This window comes from Panthera onca, chromosome D1 (genome assembly GCF_046562875.1).
Source record: "Panthera onca isolate mPanOnc1 chromosome D1, mPanOnc1 haplotype 2, whole genome shotgun sequence".
Lineage (NCBI taxonomy): Eukaryota > Metazoa > Chordata > Mammalia > Carnivora > Felidae > Panthera > Panthera onca.
The window spans coordinates 112,858,590-112,879,561 of NC_138348.1; the positions used below are offsets into that span (position 1 = coordinate 112,858,590).

General features: G+C 43.6%; 1 protein-coding gene across 2 annotated transcripts in view; it reads left to right on the forward strand.

Moving 5' to 3' along the window:
* Window positions 1–20,972, forward strand: part of PDGFD (platelet derived growth factor D) — a 222,687-nt gene that overhangs the window by 126,200 nt on the left and 75,515 nt on the right. The window lies entirely within an intron of this gene.

The window sequence follows — 20,972 nt, forward strand, 5'->3', positions numbered from 1 at the left end:
TTTTTGTTCACTAGGGACTTAAAGGAAAGCCCGCCTTCACTCACAAGTGATATTTCTTCCCTCACAGCCTTAGTTAATACGACCTGTATGACATGCGTTTACGTTTCTAAGAGGTTGTCGGGGCGCCTGGGTGGCTCAGCCGGTTAAGTGTCCGACTTAGGCTCAGGTCATGATCTCACAGTCCATGAGTTCGAGCCCCGCGTCGGGCTCTGTGCCGACAGCTCAGAGCCTGGAGCCTGCTTCAGACTCTGTGTCTCCCTCTCTCTCTGCCCCTCCCCCAGTTGTGTGCATGTGTGCTTGTGTGCTCTCTGTCTCTCAAAATAAATAAATATTTAAAAAAATTTAAAAAGAGAGAGTTTCCAAGAGGTTGTCAAAAGCAAAGATGTTGAAGAGATGTTTGAGATCATGTTAACGCAGCCAAAGTGTCCCAGCTTTGCACACCCTTTTTACTTACAGTATCATTATTTGTGTATTAAAATATGGCTGATGTTAGAGATGCAGGTTGTGGTAATTTCACTGCGAATTTGACTTTTAGATGTAATAGGGAAATAGTCTATAAGAATGTCAACAGCAAATGTGAAAGTTACAATAGGCATTTTGCCAGGCTGTAGAATTCCCCTGGAGAGTTCACGGTGGCTGTAATACCAGCCCGTTGTTGGAAGGGAAATGCTAAGCCTCTGCATAGCACATCTGAAGGTCATATTTACTTTGGCCTTTGTTTCATGGAAAAGATAGGTGACATTTCTATCTTTTTTTTTAATTTTTAATGTTTATTTATTTTTGAGAGACAGAGCACGAGTGAGGGAGGGGCAGAGAGAGAGGGAGACACAGAATCTGAAGCAGGTTCCAGGAGCTGTCAGCACAGAGCCCGATGCAGGGCTTGAACCCACAAACCGGGAGATCATGACCTGAGCTGAAGTTGGATCCTTAACCGACTGAGACACCCAGGCGCCCCTATAGGTGACATTTCTTAACAGCGGGTTATCTTTACATGACTAAGACTAGACATTAGGAGAAATGCAAAGTTTACTAAGAACGGATCAATAGTGTACTTTTTTTTTTTAAACAAAAAAGCAAGAAGTATTGATAAGAAGAGTCAATGCCATCCTTTTTCCCCATGTACTCAAAATCAACACGTCTCAAATGTCGCTCAGTAGGTAGGGGCATTTGTAGAATGATAGTATGAGTCTGTATTTGCTGAATTGAGTGAGTTGGAAGGACTTGGCCTTAACTGCAAAAGGAAGATTGAATTTCTTGAGGCCAAGAGCTTCCTGCAAAGCCAGAATGGCTGACATTCTGTCTGAAACGGACTGGGGCGAAGAACTTTGCAGTTTAGAAAGATGTAAATCGCTGCTCAGAAGACATATTTATCGATCATCTTGCTACTGTTATTTACTAGATCCTGGGTATTTCATTATACCTTATTCCAAGATATTCAAGGCTATAGTTGTGGCAGATTTTTGATTGTATACAAAGCTATCCAAAGTGGAACGTTTCACCCCAGGGATTCCCCCCGGAATGGCTGTAGCCACTTCATGAAGGCTGCTAAATCAAAAGTCTGTGGGCGCGTTTTGTTACTTCGGGCTAGAATCATTCGCATTGTTTTCATTTTTGACCAACTGGAGGTACCTACCAATGGACCTTTGAAAAAATAAAAGCAGTTTTTACATTCTTCTATAATTATTACGCAAAGAGTATCCAGGAAAATTTAACAAAACAGCAAAGTGTCCTATAAACTTAGTATGTGTGGACATACCTACATTTAAAAGTTTGTTAAGGTTCAGATGTATACGCTACATTTTGCCTTGACACTCTACAAACAGAAACCAGGATAAAATATGATCTTACTTTCATTGTTGTAAATGTCAAGGTCAGATTTTCTCCTTCCTCACAGTGTGGAGGGAACCAAGCGTTTTGGGAAATTGAGGACCTCAGACGGGTAAGAGCCGTGCTTTGATAGTGATGTAGAAAGTACAGTTATTGTACTGTCACACCCTGAACAGTAATTGGGAAAACATTACTCTGTAAGCAGTCCTTTTGTCCAGTCTGTTCGCGAAAGCCACAGAACTTAGCGTAGCTGTCTCTCTGAGGTGTCGAGTCCAGATGTCAGTCTTGAACACTATCCTGATGGGATCCATGAAGTTAGAACTTGAAAATACTAAGAATAGTAGGAAATCAGTTGGGTCCACACCGTGGGATAAGAACTCTACTTTGACTGTAGCCCGACTGTTTTAAGAAAACAAACTGAAGTCTGCAGGTTTATTCATGTCAGCCTACATGTTTTCTACTATTAGCATAAAACGCCCCCTCATGGGGCTCAGTCGGTTAAACGTCCAGCTTCGGCTCAGGTCATGATCTCGCGGTTCCTGGGTTCAAGCCCTGCATCGGGCTCTGTGCGGACAGCCCAGAGCCTGGAGCCTGCTTCGGATTCTTTGTCTCCCGCTGTCTGCCCCTCCCCTGATTGCTCCCTCTCTCTCAAATATAAATAAACATTAGGATACAATACAATACAATACAATACAATACAATACAATACAAATTCTGCCTCTTTAGTTAATGGTTAAAATCTGTTCTATCCTAGTTTGCAACGTTCCTCTTTAACAAATTTCTGGTCTTTGTGTATTACATTCTGTTTTTGTTTTTTTGCTACATTAAGTGGGGAAGAAAATAAGGAAGGATGCTCTCTCCCTTGTATCAGAGCCCTGGTCAGGACTCTGTACTTTGTCTGCACTGCTCATATACTTAGTTACTCACCCCTCTTCCACCATGCTCGGACCCAGGGTGTGACCATAGCTTCTCCAACACTGTCCATTTCAGCAGCCCTCCTGACCTTGGAAGGTTCCCTACGTACATGTATTTGTTAGCTATTTGAAGAATAAGCTGTGTAACAGCCATCCCAAAACTAAGTGGCTTGACTTATTCTCATGTGTCTGGGGTCAAGTGGATTTGACAGACCTAGACTAGGCTTGTGTGGTGTTGCCTTCTGCGTTAGGTTCGATCCACATCTGCTCCGTGTGTCTCCCGTGTTTGTCCTAATAGGCTGCCCGATACATGTGCTTTTAATGGCAATAAAGAAGCACAGGAGCGTTGTATGGAGTCATAGGGGGACCCCTAAGGTCTAGGCTCAGAGTTGGCCCGTCAGCACTTCCTCCTGTGTTCTGTCGTCTCAATCCGTTTGAATTCCCAAGCCCAGCCTCACCAGGGTGGGAGAATGAAGCGGGTGACTCTAGGGGGGCTGCTAGAAAGTCATATGGCAAATATGGAGGACCCTGTAGGAGGGTGAATAAGTGAAACGATAGTAACCGTGACACACTTAAGAATCGACCCCAGTGCCCTTTTCTCTCCCAAAACACTGCTATGCAAGGAGGCTCTAGAATACTTCTTACTAATGCTCGTGATTCAGTAGGTCAGACCGAAGAGAATCAATCCGTTTCTAGTTTTCTTTAGAAAACTCAATGTGAGCCACGGATCTGCTCTCATTCCCAGAAATCCTTTGCTGTTCGTCCACGATAAGATAAGGAACTTGTGCCAAATGTAGATTAACTCTGACCCTATGTGCACTATTAGTCTACTGGAATTGTTTATTGTAGCAAGAAATTTTTGACGAAGGAATCTATATTCTGATTGTCAACCTGGCCCACGCTACTCATTACATGGCATTTTAAGTAGCCTTACCCTGGAACTTGTCTAGAAAAATGGATCCCTTAATCCAATATTTCAATTCTTTCACTAATTCTCGATTATACGTAAATCCCCAGCACTGAAGTTAAACCATAGGGAATTCAATACCTTTATATTCGTATTAACGGTCTTGTCTATTTGAAACTGTTCCATTAGTAGGATAGATCCACACAGGGAATATTGTAATATTAGGATAGATATCAAACTCGGCACTTACGTAAAGGCACAGGAAGAATGGACTACGAAATATGACCACATCCTGCTCCGTACTCTTAAAATATAGTTGTTCCCTTAGATTTAAATAGAAAAATATGTCTTCCATTGCCTTTTCAATATACTTTAGAAACAATTTATCATGTTCCCTGATGTGTACAAGGTACCTATCAAATTACAGCGGTGGCAGAATAAAATAATTATTAATACTTTTCTGTTTTGGCATCCATATTATCTCATTCTTGCTAGATTGGAACATATTTTCCATTTTTTATTTTCATTTAGGAGCTATCAATAAATTATGAGTAATATCTTTGGCACATTGAATGGATAAGATCGTGTCACATTTTCTGGGATTTATGTTTTCAGTGCACAGTCACAGTCATGTCAAACTTATTAGAAAAAAAATTAATGAAATAGCTTCAGGGCCTAACATTTCTAGAAATAGTCAAGGAAAGCCAAATATAAAATATTTAAGCGTATGTCTCCGTGTCTACATTTTATTACATATGTTACTTCTCTCCGAAGCAATAAATCGGCCTCCAAAACTGCCTCACATTTCTGAACTCCTGAAATGTTTGCTGCTAGAATTCATTGTTCATTTACCCCTTTGTGTTATTTTTCTGTGCATCTGCTTCATTACGTGATGTCTCTTATTTCTGCTCTAGATTTTGAAAAGCATTTCCACTTTTATTAAGGGGGTTAGGGGGTTTCGTAACCCTCCCACAGGAAAGCCAATGTTATCACTGTTTTGCAGATGAAGAAAATGCCTCCCAGAATCGATGATTTTTCCCAAAGACACACAGCTAGAAAGGAGTACCAAACAGTCCATTCAAACACACCTTTAAAAAAAAAAAACAAAACTCATTCATATTAGCCCTTTTACAGTCAGGGTAGCAGATAGAACAGGCGTGAATAGCCACCTACCCCGCTCAGTGCTCAGGATTGATCATAATTGCCCTGAGGCTCTGTCCCCAAGGCACACGGCGGTCTCAGAAACATGATTCTCTGTGCACTGCTCCAGGGAAAGTCGCGTAAGTTTTTGGAGTTGGCATTCAGGATGAAATGCATTTTGATTTTCCATCTCTGTACCTTGCTTTGTTAGGGTTTATGATTTTTTTTTGTACTTATGCCCCATAACCTGTATCGTTGTACTTTGCACAAAATAATAAATGCTAAGTAACTTTTGATGGTTTATGGTTAAATCGGTATGAGTTATAATGGGCCTCATGTCGTGCCAGGCACCGCTCTATGCGGTGGAGTTTCAGGATGAATCCATTCACTGGGGCATAAAAGGGAGGCAGAGAAGGGGATACCAGAGCAGACAGGTGTGTGAGGGCCAGGGCCCCAGCTATGTGGTGCAGACACTGCTGTATCTCACCCCTGAGAAGTGGGAGCCCCGCGGGGTATCATGGGAGTTGGACAGACCCCCTGTCCCCACAGAAAACGTTGTAGTTCACAGAGGCAGCCTAGCAGGGGCACAGGTCGGGGGGTTTGCCTGCACGGTTTGTGAATCCTGGCTTCAACACTGCAGATGAACCAACTCGGTCAACAGATAGACTGATTGCTTCCCTTTTCCTGTACTGCCTCCGTCTAGGAAAATGCACACAAGTATCTTGCTTTAGAATATTCTGGATTTCACTCACTTGTTCAGTATAGGGTGAAAGCCTTTTATTATCTCCCACTGGGTCTCGATACCACAGTGAATGAAAACCAGTCTTTATTTTCCAGAAGCTTCTTGTCTCGGAAATGGAGGACAGGAAAAGAATGAATGCTTCAGGCAAAGTCAGTGAAGCAAAACACATGTGAAGTTTTCTGTCACAGTGTCTGACCCGAGAAATGTGATAGTCCTCCCATCATCCCCACTTACCATCTATCGTCATAAGGTCCTCTTGATTCTCTTATAATTAAAAATCCTCTGTCTCAGGGGGAACAGCAGCAGTCGCTACTAGTTTTCAGATCTTTCTCGAGGTACAAGTGACTGTGACACACGTTTACAAAAGGGCCTTTTTAGCAAATGCCAAGCATCCCGTCACTGACACTTGTAGCAAATATTGTGCACTTTCTTTCTGGGAGGCTCTCCTGGGGATCGCCGGATAAGGCTTCAGTGCTTCTGCCCCCAGATTAGCATCCTGCCAGGTGTAGACATGGTCTGCCGAGTCAGGCTTTATAAGACACGTGTCAGGAACCCACAGAAAATCCCACATGTGGGAGAAGATATCAAGACCTCTCCACTTTGTTATTAAACACTTCCGTGTTGAAGCATTTGGGGTGTATGGAGATTGCTAATCGAAAGGACTACCCTTTTCGTCACGGAGGCAGGTGAGGGGCTGTGCACTTGGGTTCATGTAACAGTGAGGACCGTGTTGAGGGCCAGACTGGAAACCAGGCCTGGAGAGCACAGGAACAGAGGACTATGATTTGACCGTAGTGGCCAGGAGTAGAGGCCATATTTAATTCTATTTAATTTTATTTTATTATTTTACTATTTTATTGTATTTTTTATTCCATTCTACTTTTAAGTTTATTCATTTAGTTGAGAGAGAGAGTGAGCAGGGGGAGGGGCAGAGAGAGAGAGAAATAGAGGGAGAGAGAGTCCCAAGCAGGCTGTGTGCTGTGCACACAGAGCCCAATGTAGGACTCTACCCCACAAACCGTGGGACCGTGACCTGAGCCGGAATCAAGAGTCAGACGCTTCACGGACGAGCCACCTGGGCTCACCAAGGTTTCTGCTTCCTTAAAGAGAGACTCCTGTGGGGAAAAGCCCTTCCTTGGCCTCTGCACCACCCTGTGAGGAGATGGCTGGAGTTTCTGGAGCCATCTGTCAGACTCTGAGAACAGCCTGTAGTCCCAGGCTAGCAGAGCAGAGAGGTGGGAGCCCATGACGCGATCTCAAAGCCTTGACTTAACCAACCCTGAAAATGTTCTATGTCCAGACTTCTTATTCGAGGTGACACGTTTGCCTTATTGCCAAGTCATTTTTGTGTTTGTTCCTCTGGTACCTGCAGCCTTAATTAGCTTACGGGATCTGTGAATTGATTGCAGCATGTGGTGCCGTGCAGAATTTCAGCAGGATTCCAGCCGCAGATATTTCTGGAGAGCTTACCCCTCTTCAAAAATTGATAAATTGAGAGGGAATGTATTTCTGTGGAGATTGGGGACTCTGTGGCACGAACATGAAGTGAATAGTAAAAACCAGCTGGTATTCAGTGTAGTTTCCACATGAGCTCCTTATATGCATGAAAGGATTGTCTCTGGGTCCCTGTGTTTAACCAAAAGAGAAATTAGACGTAGAAAGTATGAGAATAGCTACATTGGACACACATGCAAAACTTACACGACACTGTGATTTGGTGAAACATGACATTCTCAATAGTCTAATGCATCTTAATACACCGGTACTTTTTAATTTATTCAGAGGTCTCACTTCCTAAAACCCTGTTTTGTTCTGTGTGTGTGTGTGTGTGTGTGTGTGTGTGTGTGTGTGTGTATACACACATATCTTTAGGTCTAATGGAGAGAACATATACTAGTTAGAAAACCCTGCTTTTGCATGTACTGTTTTATTTAAGGAAAATGTCAAATATATCATTTTCCTTTGTGCACAGGTGCTTTAAAGTGGTTTTTTAATATTCCAGATGCAAAGACAATGCTGTCTTTTATTTTTTATTTTGAAGTACCAAGAGATGACCTATAGTGCTGCTTGCCTCTGCAACTGGTCTTTTTCTAAGATTAACTTTGAAAAAAATGTCGCTTCCTTCACACCTGAGACCCCTGGAGAATAAACAAAATGTGCCTTTCTTTTTCAAGCAGTAGCCTGTCAATCTGAAAAACAAACTGCACCGTCTTTCCGTCGCTGGCTTCTCCTAGCAGGTCTCTGCAGCAGTCTCACAAAGGATTGCTCACGAAGGATTAGCCAGTGTAAAAGTTAGAATTTTATTGAGTGTGTTTCAGGAGAAAATCTAATAAAGTGTAAGAGAAATTGGTCATGGTTTATGAATGAAATAAACAATATCGTAATAGGAGTTCGGAACAACAGATCCAATGGCAATATCCTTGAAGCCTTACATGACAGCAGAGGAAAAGTGTATTTTTTCCTCTTTTGCAAAATCCACTGTCACAGAAGAACCCAGAGGTTGCGCCTTCTCCCGCAGGGCATCGTACTTAGGGTGAAAAACATCCACCTGGTGCACAGTCTGAGAGTAACTCCGGGTTCCTGGCAGGTGCTCTCTGAGATCTGGGTAAATGCTTAAAGATTGATGGGCTGCTTTGGGTCTTGTCCCAGAAAATAACTTCAGATTCTTTTCTGCTAGTTGTGGGACAGACTAAGTATTTTTAATATATGCACTCCCAGGGAAGCCAGACAGATGCTGGTATATCATTCGTCATTTTTTTTCCGTGTAGCCTTCCAGTTTTGTAGCATAAACCACAGTACGAAGATGCCCATGTGAGTTCACAAATTGATTCCCTTTAGCAATGCATGTACACACCATTAGCATTCTCAATACTCATTAAATGCTCGGATGAACTGTCCTTTATTAGAGCGCAGACCTTTTTTTCTATCACATCTGAAAAAATGATTCTAGATGATCCCAGGTGTGGTCCAACAAGAGAGCGAGCTTGCCTTATATTGACATATACTTCATATGCCAAGGGGATATTGCAAGTGTCTTAATCTCTAAAGGACAATATGTATTAGAGTATTTACAAGTTTCTAGTTTGACTCTCTACCCACCCCCGTCTCTCTCTCATATATATATATACACACACATATATATATATATGTGTGTGTGTGTGTGTATGTATATATATATATATATATATATATATATATATGTATGTATATATATAAAATCTCCATGTGTTAATTGTTTAACTTAGTTTGCCCTTTCATGGATGATGTTATTTGCTATGACAGTTATGCTTTAAAATGATGGTTACAGAGAGTAAGCAGGGTAATCCTACTTGAGATGGAGAACAGTTTATTCTGCAGTGTCATCTACCAACTCCGATAATTCCTGTACTTGTTCATTCATTCACTCTTGCAACATCCACTTGATCATAGGGACAGCGGGTGGTGATGAGGACCGTCATAAGCTTGGCGGTGACCAGCACCAGAGCCACTGGACGTGCACAGCCTTGAGATGAGGGCAGAATAAAATCCAGGGGATATTAACACACGCGTTCCCGTGTTTCCCCTCAATCGGCTTACTGGTTACAGACATCTGATGTCTACTATTTAAAGAGTTGGTTGATACAATTAAGATAAGTCATAGAGTCAGTGAAGAATATAAAACAGAATCGTCTCTGTTATGTCTAAGAAAGGCAGTTTCTGTTTGTGAATATGGGATCATAATGAGGACCAATAAGGCTCCCTTGAGCTCTTAATAGACCAGTAAACGTTCAGCGCTTGTTGTCGTACCTGGGACGTGTTTAGTAAATACTAACTCTTTGTGAAAATTATTATTGTAATCGAACATTTACAGATATTCTGAAGAACGTGTAAATAACGTGCTACACAAATTTAATTTGCCCACAAATGTCTTTAACCGAGACAGGAAAACCACCCAGTGTTTCCGTGTCACTCCCAAGCAAATATTCACTCAACAAGTATTTGTTGTGTATAATCTGGTTGAACAGGTAAGAGGAAGCCTAAATGTAGAGTATGAGTCAGTGGTGGAGTGGTGCAAACCAGGATTGGCAAAAACATGCTTCTGTCCCTGTAATTCAGGACCCGTGACAGACGTTGTTCATCATTTCCAACAGATGCTGGCTCAGAATCCTAAGAGAGAATTTCAGGAAGTCAACACCATTTAAGTTTACTCACTAGGTGAAACTCATTTGCTATCTCTAACAAGACAAGTTCTAAAGAAGGTCAAGGTCACAGGACGCCTGGGTGGCTTAGTCGGTTGAGCTTCAGCTCAGGTCATGATCTCACAGTTCGTGGGTTCGAGCCCTGCATTGGGCTCTGTGCTGACAGCTCAGAGCCTGGAGACTGCTTCGGATTCTCTGTCTCCCTCTAGCCCTGCCCCTCCCCTACTTGTGCTCTGTCTCTCAAAAGTAAATAAAATGTAAAAAAAAAAAAAAAGGTCAAGGTCACTTACTCAAATGTATTTTTCTCGCAACTCAGCAACATTTTTCTTTTTCCGTAGCCATCTAGGGATCATCTAGGAACTCTCTGCCCCTACCCATTTCTCTCCCGACTGCATCTCCCACCACCGTTAACAATGATTTATCTTGAAAAAGCAACGGGATGTTATTCCATGTATGGATAGATCATGGTACTGGTTGGGAAACACAGACACAAGTCAGGCCTTCCCTTCACCATGGAGTAAGCAAGAAGAGCCTTGTGGTGGTCACTTCCAGGTCACTCCACCTGCTGGAGGTTAGGTCTGGCCACATGAACACCAGTGGATAATTCTTCACCCCCCAGGCTCCCCCTGCTGTGACTGTTAATATTACAATCGTGATGCCTCATTAGCTTGGGCCCCTGAGTGAGAAAACAGGAAGCAGGCCCCCCCCCACCAGCCCAAAGTTGATGGATGTGTAGTATGAGCAAGAAATAACCTTTTGTTAGAACCAGTGAGACTTTGGCTGGCGCAGTCTAACCTTTCCTGAGTGTGCATGGGTTGAGGGAAGAATCTGGAGGAGGCCCACCAGATCCGGTAAAGGTACTGGTGAGACTTGTTCGCATGAGATTGGACGAGAAACAGAAGGCTGGCTCCGCTCCCAAGCTCCACCCGCTGTAAAACCCGATGTGGCTTCATAGCAGGAGCTTCTGTGGGGAAAACACATCCGCTTTGAAACAAAACTTGTTTTAACAAAATGGTAATAGCATGAATCGATCCATAAAAGTATAACCTCTTTTGGTGCATTATCCCCATGAAAGTCCCAAGTTCATGACTTTTCTCAATTGCATCTCAAAAGTCTTCAAAATTATTTCTCTCCTTCAGTATTGAGACAGAGAGCCAGTGACCTTTCTTGTAACCAGTGTGTGTGTGTGTGTGTGTTTTCCTGATTTGCTTAGCTTAGCACTTTTGGACTCAGAATTTTTTTAATGTTTATTAATTTTTGCGAGAGAGACAGAGCATGAGCGGGGGAAGGGCAGAGAGAGAGGGAGACACAGAATCCGAAGCAGGCTCCAGGCTCCAAGCTGTCAGCACAGAGCCCGACGCGGGGCTCGAACCCAAGAACTGTGAGATCATGGCCTGAGCTGAAGTCGGACGCTCAACTGACTGAGCCACCCAGGCACCCCCAGGCCTCAAGAATTTCCAGAAAGATTGAGGAATGCTGGAAATCTGTGTGCATTTCCTGCTTAATTAATTGTCCTCTCATTTTTGGCTCCTGTGAGTTACTGATCTCTAGAGCAAACGATTCTCTTGAAAGCTATCAGCTTTTGACAGATAGATGTTTATCACCATCACAATGTATGAATTATTTGCATTAATATGTCATAGCTTTGACAATTCTTTGACCTATTCTGAGATATATAGTAATTTCTACTGCCTTTAATTTTATTGTCTGAGGTAGGGAGGGAATTTATTTTCTTAAGGCCCAGTGACAGGTCAAAATTTAGCTTTATGTACTTGTATATATCTTCTCAGCTTTGGTCCTGTAAAGTGCTTGATTCTTTCTTTACAAGAGAATATGGATGAGCTATCATTTCTCTGCTTTTTATTGTATGTATATTTTTCATTTCTTTTTCCACACTCATTTGTATGCATAAAAACCCTTTAATTTTAGAGCTCCATTTTAATGCGAACTTTATAAAGGCATTTGAAGTGACAGTTAGATATCCAAATGTAAATTATACTTCATCCATAAATGGTGCTGTACATGAAAATATATGAATTTGAAGTAAGGTGGATAGTTCTCTCTTAAGCATGACTAAACTTACACAAAACTCTGTCCCAACCTGCTCCATTTCCTAATAGTTGGACCGTCCTACACTATTTCCCTATTTTGAAATACTAATATTCGAGGGGCACCTGGGTGGCTCAGTCAGTTAAGCATCTGCCTTTGGCTCGGGTCATGATCTCATGGTTCATGAGTTCGAGTCCCACATCGGGTGTACTTGAGCCCCACTTTGGGCGAGCCCCATTTCTCCCTCTCTCTCTTTCTCTCTCCCTCTCTCTGTCCCTTGCTCATTTGCTTCCTCTCTCTCTCTCTCAAAAAAAAAAAGGAAGAAAGAAACATTAATATGCAAAAAAAGTGTTTTTTTGGTATTGAAAAGTGACTCAATCTGTAAGTAGCACCAAGGCCATGCAGCTTAATAAACACATAAGCCTAATTATAGATCTATGTAATTATTACATGGGAGGTGATTAATGCACATATCAAACATAGACATAGGTATACACAGAACACAGATCATAAGGATCCTTATATTAACTCCCAGTTTTCTTCTTGGATTTGATGAATCTTTAGTCACATGTGATTAGGAAAATGCTTTCTCTTTGTCACATGAATTGCGTTTTTAATCTCTGGGCTTTTTCAGAATCATTGTCTTTGTTCCCCCCTGTTCAGATTCCGCGGTGGTTTTGTTGGACTGACTGCTTCCTCCTGAAACTTACCCTGTAAAATAACTTCAGAAACTTCTTACTCTCTGTGCATACTCAGAGTTCATACTTCAGTCTTCCTGACGATGTAAGGATACGATTTTTCATATAATTAGTGTTTCCTAGAGAAAAGGCTGAAACTACTTTTTCCTGGGTATGACTTTCCTTTCTGTTTTGTCTGTTATCTTTCTGTGTCTCTGATCTGTGTTGCCAATGATTAAAGCAGATAATTTTTGTCGTTGGGATTGTCTTGTTTTCTAGGTTCACATTAGGATAAGTGAAAAGTTCTCTGATTCTGTAATGCTTTCTGTCATGCCACTCAGCAGTGCCCATCCCCACCTACCACAGTTCTGAGTGGTATTATTCATTCCTCTTCACATCCTTCACGTGTCAACAACATCAGAAAACAAAGGTCTACAGTAGAAGAAAAGAATTATTGGGGAAATAATTAATGTGAATTATCCTTTGTTTTAATTTTTATTTATTGTTAGTTTTTTAATGTTTATTTTTGAGAGAGAGAGAGAGAGAGAGACAAAGTGTGAGCAGGGGAGGGGCAGAGAGAGAGGGAGACAGAGAATCCGAAGCAGGCTCCAGGCGCTGAGCTGTCAGCAAAGAGCCCGATGCAGGGCTTGAAGGCACGAACCGTGAGATCATGACCTGAGCCGAAGTCAGATGCTTAACCGACTGAGCCGCCCAGGTGCCCCTTTAATATGAATTATCCTAATGTGATAGAATACAGTATGGCTATTTTAGGGCAATCTTTAATTTCACTGACTTTAATTTTCTAAATCTAGACCAAAAATAATTTTCATTTGATTATAATTTTACAATCACTTCTGTAATATACCTATAAAGTAGAAGCCATTTTGCAGGAAAGAGTATAGAGTAATCTGCCGGCCCCTTACTTGCCATCTCACTTTCCACGATTTTGGTGAGCGGGTCACCTGTGGTCAGGAAGCAGGTGATATAAAGTTGTAAAGTTCTGATGTAAAGTTGAAAGGTCAGGGGTAACCAACCTCATGCTTTATCACAAGCCTGTGTCATTTACCTCACTGCGTTTTATCACCTCACATCATCGTGAGAAGTGTGAGTACAGAATAAGATATTTTGAGGGAAAGAGAGAGAATGCCCACATTCATGTAAGTTTCGTCACAGTATCTTGTTATAATTGTTTTATTTCATTAGTATCTGCTGTTGATCTTTCACTGTGTCTAATTATAAAGGAGGCTTTATCAGAGGTATGCATGTTTGGAGAAAACATAGTGTAGATAGGGTTCAATACGATCTGTGGTTCCAGGCATCCACGGAGGTCTTGGAACATGTGGCCTGTGGCTCCAAGAGGCTACCGAAATCACTCACCATTGTGTAATGACCCAACAAAACCTCGTGTGTTAAAAGATCTCGTGAGGTGAGGAATAATCACTCTCACGTGGTACTTTGGCCATCGCCGCACTCCTGGTGACGGTTTCTGGCAAATGTGCAAAAAAGAATTCATGGTACTTTGTATTTTCCTATGTTGCTCGACTCAGATTCTTCAAGAAGAACAATTTTGAGCTCAGAGAATTATCAAGTGAGGTTAGTCTCCAGAAACACTCTCCAAATTGTTACTCTGAGGAAGTTTGTTTACAAAACATTAACACTTTGGCACGTGCCAAAAGGAACTGTAATTAAAAAAAAAAAAAAAAAAAAAAAGATGCCGAACTGGCAGACAACCAACTCCCTCCTCCCTGAACCTTCATAATTAGAAAGGTTTTGTATTACGGCTGGAGTTCCTAGAAAAATCTCTGCTGGAGAATTGAAAATAAACGGCTGACATTTAATCTGCTTTGTGCCCGAGTTGCTTAAAAGCAGAGTGAGCACAGGTGACTTGTTGGAGAGCTGATCGGGGGTCTGGGGGGGCCTCGTGCTCACCAGGAACATGGGACAGGTGTGCCCGAGTCTCCTTCGTGAGCATGGCCCCACCAAGACACCCAGCAAGGCGTTAGTTCAGTGATGGCACGCTTCGGTGCCTTAGGAAACACGGAGGGGAGAGATGTTAAGAATGCTCTCGTGCTGATTTTTAAACTAACGTTTCTAATGAAGTCTAACTTACACCTTTAGCACCACAGCCCTGTGCTTTTGAAGTTAGATGATTTTGCATAAATTGTCTCCTAATTAAATTCCACTTCATCCCCATTGTGTGTCTTAGGGTCTGTCCTACACATCGACCTACTCGTTTTAGAATTAGGGACTCCGTGCCCTACACTCTTCCGTACTTTCCACCTCTCCCTCTTTCTTGTTTGCGTCTTCAACGTGCCCTGCACTGCCTCTTGCTAATGAAGGTACCATTTTGCATGCTAGGGTGTTTTTCTATCTTTCTATACTGTGTTGTTAGCCACTGAGGGAGAATGCGAAGATAATTGTGGTAATCCCGATCTTAACACATTAGGCAAAGCTGGGCTCACTGCTGTAAATTCCATGCTTACATCAGTCACCCGACTCTGCAGGTTGTCAGGTAGATCTGAGCGTGGCCCCCACGCGCAACAGCAGATTCTCCTGCTTTTTTTTCTCCCAGTGTTGTCCTTCTTTTTCTTGGTCCCTGGCTTTTTCAGCGTGGTACAGCCTGCTTGCATAGTCAACACGGTGGCACAGATTTTGATAGAAATAGTACAGAATAGGAGGAAGGACCTTTCAGTGGAGCTCTCCCCACAATGTAGCCCCCACAATGTCAGGCGCACTGGCTACATCAAAATGGACATCTTAGAAATACATTTTTCTGCTTTATTTCTGATAAAGCTCCCTTTTATGTGTTGTCTTACTTCGAGATACCCTTCAGTTTTTAAGAAGTCCGAATACGCATTTTATGCAGAAACATCCATCCGTGTGTGGATGTAACGGATACATCTTTTACATTTTTTAAGGTTATGTATTTATTTTGAGAGAGACAGAGACAGCATGAGCCGGAGAGGGACAGAGAGAGGGAGAGAGAGAATCTCAAGCAGGCTCTGTTTGCACTGTCAGCACAGAGCCGACGGTGGGCTCAATCCCAAGAACCGTGAGATCGTGACCTGAGCTGAAATCAAGAGCTGGACACTTAACCGACTGAGCCCCCCACACACCCCTCAGATATATTTTGAGAGTCTCCCCTTGCCCACACTAGCAGGCACTGGCATTCCTTTTCCTCAAGGAATGTAGCATTCTGCGTATGATTTTTTCTTTCTACTCTCCTACGAGGCCTTCAAAGAAATTATAAAGCACCTTTCAGTATCTTCATTGTTTGTCTCCTGTACCTAACCAGCCTCACTTAGCTTTAAAAAGGGCTAAACACAGAGTACATTGTTCCCGCATTAAAAGATTTACTTAAACTCTTCCATAATGTGTTCAGCACAGATTGATGTATGAAGGAGCTACTTAGGTGCCTGGAATACTTTTCTAGTATATAAGAAATAAAAATTTTCCGGGTGCCTGGGTGGTCAGTCGGTTAGGGCCTGACTCTGGATTTCAGCTCAGGTCATGACCTCACGGTGTGTGAGATCGAGCCCCACATGGGCCTGCTTGGGATTCTGTCTCTCCCTGTCTCTCTGCCCCTCCCTTGCTCACCCTTTCTCTCTCTGTCTCTCAAAATAAATAAATAAACATTAAAATAAGAAAAAAAAAGGTTGTTCTAAATGTGTGTTGGAACAACTCGTTAGAGTTACCTACTTGTACTCTTATTTTAGATGACAAGGTACAACTGTGTATAAAATTATTGTCAGACAGAAGTGTCTATCCCATTGGAGATTTTGGACTTGAGATTCCATTTCCCCATCTCTGCCTTGCCCTTGACTACTTAGTCATGGTCAGACCACTGGCAGTTGCATCCTCTTGAAAGAAAATGGTCACGTCACTTGGACCCGAAGTGAATCTTGAGTGCCACGTGACCCAGACCCTGAAGTATGAGTTTAAGAACCAGGAGCCCACAAAGAGGACATGGTGTGTGGAATCCTGGAGTTCGTCATGGTGGGAAAGCCACCAGGGTGAGAACACCGACCGTGGGGTTGGACTGAAGTCCACTCTTACACACGCCGGCCTCTGCAGCAAATCACTTTAACTTCTCGCTGCTGGTTCCATTACCTGTTGAAGTCACAAAACAAAATTAAATTTAAAAGAAAAAGCAGAATGAGAGCAATGATATTTACTGCCTCCTTTTTTGTTACATAAACTTATATTTATGATGGACTTACAAAATTGGATTCTTACAACCACTGTTGCTCCCTGCAAAAATCAAGTAGCCTCGTTGTGGTCGTTTAGCATTGGAAGTGGGACTTCTTCGTTTGTATATCATTCAGCTATAGTCTGGGCCAGCGCCATTTCTGTGATCTAGTGCATAATTACAGAGCAGGCATTTTACAAATGAAGTTTTGTAATATATCCCTTTGCAAGGTAGGACTTTCCTGACTCAGTGACCGCTCTTTGTTTTTGCCTCTTGGCTGCAGAATAGAGTTTGTGACATCAGTCGTGCCTCTGGCTCCTGGACTGGGACAGTGGGGCAAATGGGTAGGCCTGGACTGTTGTGCTGAATTTGTGGGAGCACCAGGTGCAGTCTGTAATTCTACCATTGTGTTCCGATGGAATCGTTGATCAAGCATTTTCATCCTTATGTAGCCACTGAGCATTTGGCCTCTGAATTTTAGGTTGTCATAGATAACATTACGACCTGAGAAGAAATAAAAGCATTAGTATTATTCATGATTTCATCTGTTCTTAAATATTACGTTATGGATCACCATGTATCTCTGTTGGGACCAGGAAGGACTCGATTCCATGAAATGGAGAAAGCTAGGTCGGGGGTTGACCCGCAGAGTCGGTGGGTAGGCGACTCGATTCCATGAAATGGAGAAAGCTAGGTCGGGGGTTGACCCGCAGAGTCAGCAGGTAGGCGACTCGATTCCATGAAATGGAGAAAGCTAGGTCGGGGGTTGACCGGCAGAGTCGGTGGGTAGGCAACTCGATTCCATGAAATGGAGAAAGCTAGGTCAGGGGTTGACCCGCAGAGTCGGTGGGTAGGCGCCTGTGGACCAGAAATGATGAGGTGGAGGAGGCTCCCAGGTCAAAGACAGGAAAGCAAGTCCCAAACAGGTCAGCAGCTGGTGAGGTCAGATGGAAAACTGAACTTGAGGTGTGGAGTCATAGCAAGGAGGTGCAGGAACCAGGAAAGTCAAGAATAAGAAGCAAAGTAGTAGAGCACGTGAGATGGTCCTCGAGGTGAGTGGTTCTCCAGCTAGGGAGCGTTTGCATCACCTGGAGGGCCATTACAACAAATAGTGCTGGTCTCTACCCCCAGCTTTGCTGCCTCAGTAGGTCTGGGTAGGGCCCAATCATGTGCATTTCTAACAAGCTCCCAGGTGATGTTAATGAGTCCGATTTGGGAACCCCATTTGGCTGTTCTAGATGAATCCCAGACAGACGTGATGAGGCCTGCAGTGACTTTTCATGAGCTCCTTTGACACTCGGTTGGATGAGTTGAGTTTGTTTAAAGGGTTGGGGACAGAATCAACAAATACAACATTTGGCGTGGGTTTTTTTTCCATTTTAATTGGTTTTAAAAAAAAGATGAAATGCGTAACTCAGAGTTTATGAGGATGTAAACTTCCTTCTGTGTGAGAATATAAAATAAGAAGTTACATTCTTGCCATATAAACTTGCATGGAAACTGTTGTCTATGAAAAGTGATGTGTTTCATATTTTTGTGGCTCAACAGTTCCCACGACGCTCTGGTTAAAGGTGTGTGCTCTGAAGAGTCAATGCCTAGGGTCAAATTGTGATTCACCACTAGCTCTGTGCCTGGAGCTAACAAGTTTCTTACATGCTCTGAACTTCCTCGGTCACGTGGGGGATATTTACTAATATCATAGGGTTGTCGCAAGATTGAGTGACTATCATATGCTTACTGGGGTGCCTGGTGCGTAATAATTGCCCCATCAATGTTAGCATGATTGCACACCACAGTAAATGCTCTCATTCAGAAGGGTGACTTCATCTATAAGACTTGGTGGTAATTCGGGGTAAACCCGGTATGTTGGGTCTGTACTGTAATTCATTATAACTCTTCTGCTGAGAACAGCCCTGAGTCGGCATGAAGTTATACACTATATGTAAACAGTGTGATTCACAAGTCAGAGCAGATTACAGATAGCAAAGAGTCTAAAACTGCGTCTACCAAATTTAAGACTAAGGAAGAGTGGTTAAAAGCATCAGGTCTGGGGCCGGAGAGCCCGGGTTAGTGCTCTGACTCCATCCTTTACCTGCTCTGTGACTTTAAAGAAATTCCTTGACCTCTCTGTGCCTCAGAATCTTCATCTGTAGAAGGGCAGTGATAGCCACGTCGCAGAGTGGCTCACACACGCATACCGTGTCCTATTTGTAAACAAATGCTTATTTGTAAACAAATGTTTGCATGTAAACAAAAGCATGCAAAGTGCTTCAACAATGTCTGGCCCAAAGTGAGCAGTATAAATGGGGTCACTATCATTCATGTGTGTGTATATGTATATTTTGGCAGGATTTTGATTTTTTTTAATTTTTTAATGTTTATTTTTGAGAGAGACAGCATGAGCAGGGGAGGGGCAGAAAGAGAGGGGACATGGAATCTGAAGCAGGCTCTAGGCTCTGAGCTGTTGTCACAGAGCCCGACACGGGGTTTGAACTCACAAACTGTGAGATCATGACCTGAGCTGAAGTCAGACGCTTAACTGACTGAGCCACCCAGGCACCCCAGGATTTTGATATTTAAGGGAAAATAAATAGGGAAACTTGATAAAAAAAAAAATTTTTTTCAGGTTGACATAGTTCAATACAGTGCAGTATAGGTCTGTGGTAAATTTGTAGTACTGGAAACCAGTTTGTCTTAACCACACTGTATCAGAAGGAAACTCCACCCCACCCCTGCTTTCTTAAGAGTGGAATAAGCATCTCCTGGGACGCCTGGGCGGCTCAGTCAGTTCAGCAGCCGACTTCGGCTTCAAATCTCACAGTTTGTGAGTTCAAGCCCCACGTCGGGCTCCACGCTGACACTCGGAACCTGCTTGGGATTCTCTGTCTCCCTTTGTCTCTGCTCCTCTCGCTCTCTCTCAAAATAAGTAAATGACCTTACACAGTAAAAATACTAAGTTAGAGAACTATTAAGCAAATAATGCTACTGGAGGAAACACGGCACGGATTATGACGGTAAATCTGCAGTGATGGAAGTGTTGAAGACACCGCAAAACATCATGTTTAGATCCTGTGCTCGGTGACTGACTGTTGATTGACTGGTGGATGGTTGACATTTCTCTTCCTCGCAAACAGCCCTCCCCCATTTCCTACAAGCCCCAGATGACAGCTGAGCAGACAGGCAATTTTCACGGCTACATTTGCAGTGTCAGGTGAAGGGAAGAGAAGAGGGGAAGGCCAGCCAGGAAGAGTGGTTGTCGTTCCCGGGGAGGGCGTGTGGCTGGGCTCACTGGAGGGGGCACAGAGCTGTGCTCTCGTGTCCTGGGTTCAAGTCTGCAGTTCCCATGCAAGACGCTTCTGCATCTCGCGGGCTGTGTCCTCCTCCTCCCTCTGGTACGTGGGGAGCCTCCAGCCGCCCTCCGCATCCCAGCCTTCCCGTGGCTTCCAGCAGCGACGTAAGCCTCCCTGACCCGGCTCGCTGAATTACAGGCCTCGAGTAAACGCTCTGCAGGCAAGCACAAATGGACTGTGGTTGGATGCAGCACTGGCAGGGTCCACACAGCCAGAATCCAAAGTGCAAAGAACTCAGCGTGTGGGAAGGATGTAGAAACGGGCCCGCCTCGGCTGTCAGGCTGACACAGGTCTCCCAGCCTTAGGTCAGAGTTCACGGCTTATGGGCACGGCTCGTACCCCCTGCACTTCAGACGCCAGCTGCAGATTTTGGGGCGCCATAACCAACAGGCTATCAATTCAGGGTCCCCCCGTAAACCCGTCAAGTTTGATGATTTGGTAGAACAACTTGTAGAACTCACGAAGGCACTAGAGTTACAATGACAGTTTTACTGCTAAGTTTTATTGTAAAGAGTGCATTTCAGGACCAGCCCAATGAGGACACACAGGGTGAGATCTGGGGGCTGGCGGCGGGGGGGGGGGTTCCCAAGCACGAAGCGCCCTCCCCAGCAAGTGCACGTGCACCAACAGCCGGGAGGTTTACTCAAGCTTCCAGGACCAGACTTTTCCCGGGGTTTCATTCTGCAGGTGGGACTGGGAGAATGACTGCTGATGGGACCAGACTCCATCTACAGTGCTCCTTTCCTCCAGGGAGGTTGTGAGGTCAGGCTGATGTCAGGGCTCCAAACCCTCTGCCTTTCAACACACGGTTGGGTTGGTCTTACTGTATAGCCAGCCCACTTCCGGAAACTGGTGGGGAGGGGGCACAGTTAATTGCCTCATTAGTGTAAACCCAGACGTGGCCCCAGGGCCCACGGTGAATAACAAAGACCCTTCAGTCACCTGGGAAGTTCTAAGTGGGTAGGATTTCCCGGTCAAGAACCCGGCACAAAGACCACA